The sequence below is a fragment of the Myxine glutinosa genome (assembly GCF_964187855.1).
Source record: "Myxine glutinosa chromosome 12 unlocalized genomic scaffold, kmMyxGlut1.1 SUPER_12_unloc_2, whole genome shotgun sequence".
NCBI lineage: Eukaryota > Metazoa > Chordata > Myxini > Myxiniformes > Myxinidae > Myxine > Myxine glutinosa.
In genome coordinates this window covers 246,227-252,226 of record NW_027616356.1, presented here as the reverse complement: position 1 = coordinate 252,226, position 6,000 = coordinate 246,227, and the positions used below count along the sequence as shown (strand labels likewise).

The 6,000-nt window shown below is 47.4% G+C and overlaps 2 protein-coding genes across 2 annotated transcripts in view; both read left to right on the top strand.

Moving 5' to 3' along the window:
• The window catches only part of LOC137437920 (uncharacterized), a 422,503-nt gene that overhangs the window by 332,515 nt on the left and 83,988 nt on the right, over positions 1–6,000 (top strand). The gene's annotated exons all lie outside the window — the stretch shown is intronic.
• The window catches only part of TCP1 (t-complex 1), a 35,038-nt gene that overhangs the window by 16,017 nt on the left and 13,021 nt on the right, over positions 1–6,000 (top strand).

Below are 6,000 nucleotides of genomic sequence, written 5' to 3'. Positions count from 1 at the left end.
TAGAAGTTTCCACGCAGCGCATGAATTGTTGCGATCCTCAAGAGGAAGTGTCTCGTAATCATCTATCTATAATTCCAGTAATCTCTGTGTGTCTGTGTGTCTGTGTGTTTGTGTGTTTGTGTGTTTGTGTGTTTGTCTGTGACCGCTGTTTCTCGACAACCACGAGTCCGATATACTTGAAACTTGCCAGGTATATTGCTGGGGACCCGAGGATGTGCCTTTTCAAGGTTTCATATTAATCGGACAAGTAGTTACCGAGCTATGGCGATTTCTTTACCAAACTCCGCAAGCCGTTCGCTTTGGACCAAACCATTTCATGTAAATAGAGGGGGGGGGGGGGATTGTCACCGTACTCGCAAGCCGTTCGCTTTGGCTTTGCGAATGGACCAAACCATTTCATGGACCAAACCATTTCATGTAAATAGAGGGGGGGGGATTGTCACCGTACTCGCACCCACGTACCCACGTACCCACGTACGGGCATTGCACCCACGTACGGGCATGCCCTAGTCAAATGATAAATGGCAAGTAAATTATATTGTGGAAAATTAAAGATTTCAAATAAACCTATTTAAAGTGTATGCGCACATAACTAATAAAAAAAACGAAGAAATATCTCTCGGTAATTTCCTGAAACATATTTTACTTCCGGCTAATAATGTTGAATGAAATAAAAACGAAGAAATATATGTCGGCATCATTGTTGACGTTTTTGTGACGACTGTCATCAAACGAAAAAGTAATATATCTTAACGGAAAAGCAAAAGCGAATTTTTAATATATATCGACACGTTGCCGTCGGTGTCATGTTGGGCGGTGTATGATACACCATGACGCGATTTAAAAAAAAATATATCTGCATTTTCCCGCGTGTGTGGAATGTTCTCAATTATTGCTGACACCAAGTCTAAAACCATCGATAAAAATGAAATCATATGGTGAGTTAGATTGGAGATAAAGGCGTGAGAGAGACTCAATGGCCTTGAAGTTACAGGCGTTTGAGAATTCATTTCGTTCTATAAACGGCAACTTTCATTGGATTTTCTTCCCGTTTTTTTTCAACCGAGTCTAAAACTATGTTAGCGACTGTGAAAAATGAAATGATATATCGAATTTGATTTGAAATAAAACTGGGAGAGAGAGCAAGACACCACGGGCCTACAAAACAGGCCTCAAAGCTATGCGAGTTAATAAAATGGTGGATATTTGTTTATAATTATATGAAGCCACTCCCAGAATGGGTGGAGCTATGGGTGGAGCTACTCTGCAAACCGAGTAAGCCACACCCCGGACAGACACCCAACAGACAGACAGACAGAATCATCTACGGCTATTATAATATAGATGAACTGCCACTGCCACTTTAAAACTGCTGGCAGTGATGACCGGTTTACTCGCACCCACTTTTGATACAACTCCACTTTTGATACAACCCCACTTTTCATACAACCCCACTTTTCATACAACCCCACTTTCATTGGACATGCTTTGACACAACCCCCTTGGATACAACCCCGACACACACACACACACACACACACACACACACGCACACGCACACGCACAACACATATACACACACACACATCCCCCCTACCCACACCCCTGCCCCCAAACACACACCCCTCCAAACACACACACACACCCCACCCCCAACACACACACACACACACACACACACACACACACACACACACACACACACACACACACACACACACACACACACACCCCTCCCCCCACACGCACACACATATCCAGACAAACGCACATCCCCCTACACCCACCCCCCAAGACACATCCCCCACACACATCCCCCGACACACAACCCCCCCACCCACATACACACACACAAACACATCCCCAACACACACACACACACACACACACACACACACACACACACACACACACACACACACACACACACACACACACACACACACACACACACACACACACACACACACACACACATCCCCCCCACAGGGGATGGTGAACATGTTCACCACATGGTGGTGAACAGCTGTTTTAAAGACCTGGAGGGAGGAGTGGGATTGAAGGGAGTGGGGGAGTTTGTTCCAGAGGCGGGAGAAAAGGGGAATGAAAGAGTGAAGGTGAGCAGAGAGCCTAGACTTTGGCAGTTTAACCATAAGAGGGTTGCAGGCAGATCTTGTGCGACCTGAAGGAATATTGGGGGGACAGAGCACAGAGAGAGCTGGGGGAGCAAGGCCGGAGAGGAGTCTGTAGAAGACAGAAAGACCACCAACCTGCCTGCGGTGAGTGAGTGAAAGGCCCTCGGAGTTGACTACATCGCAGGAGATTCCAATGATTCTGAAAGCTTTGGCCTCAACAGCGTGAAGCCGAGCAAGGTGTGAGGCAGGAGCACCAGCCCAGAGGGGGGAACAGTATTCCATTGAGCTGCGGATGAAAGCCTTGTATGTGGTGAGGAGCTCAGGTGTGCCAAGGAAGGACTTCGCACGACGGAGGATGCCCAGTCGGCGACTGGCTTTGGAGGCCAGCTTGGAAATGTGGTTTTCCCAAGAAAGATCATGGCAGATAGTGAGACCCAAAAGCTTGAGCGACAGAACTTCTTGGAGAGGATTGTTGAGAAAGTAGATGGGAGGGTTGTCCAGTCAGTCCTTTCGGAGAGACATTGTAAGAGTGTGAGATTTGTCAGGATTGAAAGACGTGTTCCACTTGTTTGACCAGTCTGTGATTTTGTCCAGGTCTGTGGAGAGTGAGGAGGCTGCAGACTGCCGATCTGAGGGATGAGGAATGGAGCGGCAGATAGTGGTCATCAGCAAAGAGACAGAGAGGATTTTCCAGAGAGTCGGAGAGGTCATTGATGAAGACCAGAAATAGCACAGGGCCCAGAACACTACCTTGGGGAACTCCAGCCAGAACAGGCAGGGAAGATGAGAGAAATCTATTCAGGGCCACACGTTGCCTACGACCAGAGAGGAAATCCACAAGCCATGAGTGGAGATTTCCCTGAATACCATAGGAGGTGAGTTTGGTGAGCAGAGCTGGGTGCCAGACCGTATCGAAGGCACGTGATATGTCAAGTGAGACAGCTCTGATTTCCTGTTTGGCATTGAGGACCTCCATCCATTGTTGAGACAGCAGAAGCAACATGTCCAGAGTAGAATGACCTGGTCTGAATCCAAATTGATGATCAGAGATCAAGCCATTGGAGAAGAGGAAGGATTTGATATCTGAAGCAATGATGGATTCCATGACTTTGCTGATAATTGGGAGCAGGCTGATTGGTCTGTTGTTGCAAGGATCTGTTTTTGCACCTTTTTTGTGTAAAGCGGTAATGTTTCCTGATTTCCAAGATGCTGGCAGATGACCTTGAGCAAAAGAGAGGGTGAAAAGAACAGAGAGAGGGTGAGATAGAGCGGCAGAGCAGGATTTTAGGACCCGAGGGCTGATGCCATCTGGTCCAGTTGCAGAATCAGTCGAGTTTTGATAAAAAAACTTCTCCACCTTGTCAGGAGAGAAGGACACAGAGTCCAGGAGCAGTTGGGTTCGACTGGGAAAGGTGGGAACAGAGAGAGATGGGTTTGGGACACAAGATTTTGAGGCAAACAGAGTTGAGGCATTCGGCTTTGTCACGTGCGGTGTCAACTGTGTAGCCATTTGAGGTAAGGGAGGGGATGGAGGGGGAACAAACACCAGAAACGGATTTGACCAGACGCCACCAGGATTTTGAGGAAGGAGACAGGTTTGAGAGTTCAATCTTGAGTGTGGAGAGATAGTGCTTCCTGGCACTCCTGAGGGTAGAAACACACTTGTTTCGAGCTTGCTGGAAGGAACTGAGATTGCCTTCAGTTGGATTTGCCTTCCAAGACGCAAAGGCAAGTTGTTTCAGGGCAACTGCCTCACCACAAGATTCAGTGTACCATGGACGGGAGGAAGGGTAAGACAACTGAAGACGAGATGGGATAAATCTGTGCATGAGAGAGAGCAGTTTGCTTTGGAAGAATTCCCAGGAAGAATTGATGTCAGAGGCATTAGAGATGGGAGACCAGTCCAGTTGATTGATGGCTGCTTGCAGACCGTGCCAGTCGGCCTGAGTGAAATGCCAGACTCGTCGGCACTGAGGAGGCTCTCTGAGAATGGCCAGTGAGATTTCCACTTTAACAAGCACATGATCAGAAGAACCGATTGGAGCAGAAGAAGAGCAGCAGACATTTGCAGGGAAGTTAGTCATCACCAAGTCCAGAAGAGAAGATACTCCATTGACTGAGATCCGGGTCGGGAAATTGACAGATTGTGTCAGTCCCAATGAGTCGCAGAAGTTCTTTGCTGAGGTGCCATGGCTGGTGAGAGATGAACCCACACCCAGCCAGCTGGCATGATGACAGTTGAAGTCGCCACATATGAGGAAGAGAGAGTTTGGATGAGTTGATAGAAGTTGGTCCATGTTGTCTGACAGAGAAATGTAAATGGAGTCATCACTGTTTGGAGGACGGTACAGAACACATATGAACAAAAGTTGGGAGCGGAGAGGAAGCCGTAGCCAGAGGTACTCCTGTGGGTGGGGTGGAGAGACGGCAGTGCAGGGAGAGTGAGGAAGAGAGTTTTTGATAAAGATAGCCACCCCACCACCAGGACGAGGATCAGGTCTATCGTACCGGAGGAGGGAGTAACCAGGAAGAGATATTAAGGAATCAGAGACATCTTGAAGGAGGAAAGTTTCTGTTAAGCAGATCAAGTCTGGATTTTCAGAAGCAACCTGAATGGAGAGATCAATCAGGTTTGAGCGAAGGCCCCGGATGTTTGAGGTCCATACCGTTAGTGAGGGGAGAGGGGGAGCATCGGGTGCAGGACAGGGGAGGGGGGAGGGGTAGGGTCAGATGAAGGGTGAGAGGGGGATGTAGGAAGAGCAGTTGATAGTGTGTCAGAGATTACAGAAGAGTTACAAGAAAGGGAAGGATGAGGAGGACGAAAGGTTTGATGGTGATGGAATGAGGCACAGTGAGAGTTTGTTTGAGGGGGGGCAGAGGAAAGTAGAAGGTTGGGGGAGGTGGAGGTATGACATGGGAGGGAGAGGAAGTGGGGAGGAGGCAGCTTTGAGAAGGAGGTGGGAGGAGGGAGAATTTGGGAGGGATGGTTGGGGGGGAGATTTGAAGGGGAGGGGCAAGGGGGGAGTTTAGAAAGTGGATGATTAATGAAAGATGAACATATATAACAAATTGGGTTTGTTGTGATTTTCAAGTTAGCGATTCGTTTAAGAACGATGGAGGAGGGATGGAATGAATGAGAATTTAGAGCATGGAGTGATTTGGAATCATAAGAGATTGAATATTTTTTTGAAATGGAATGAGTTGAAGAGGAAATTGAAAGGAGCCTTTTAAATAAGAAGAAAAACAGCGTGTTGTAATAAACCACTGAATAAAACACTGAACGGGATAGTTGAAACATATTTAAACAGAACTGTGAAGAACAATCTTATATTCACAAAAATACCAATGGGGAGAGGAAGCCTAGAGCGATGACCACGAGTCACTTGAACAGGGAAAAAGGTGGAAGGCAAGGGGAAAATGGGGGCGGGGCGAGACAGCGCACGTGGGCAGAGGCAAAAGCACACGAGGAGAAAGGGAAATAAAAGTTTTTTTTTGTTTGTTTTTTTGTTTGTTTTTGGGAGGGGGGGTGTGGGGGTTACAACGTTAGACAAATAGTAGATGTTTGGTGAAGCTTGGTGGAGAAGGGGAAATCAAAAAAGCTAGCAAAACAGCGAAGGAAGGAACAACCTTCGACGGGGGAAGCCTGAGGCTGCAAGGCCTTGCTCGCGACGCGGCAAACAAACGATTAATTTATGAAAGATAAACACCATGAAACTTCCAAGGGGGACACTATAAGTTCACACACCGAACGATAAATACAGTTTCGACAAAATACAATTGTGAACAGACCTAACTTTGAAAAACGTGGAGACCGTGTGGACCGTCGAAAACCCCTGCCACCGTCTCCACCATGGCTCATTGTAAA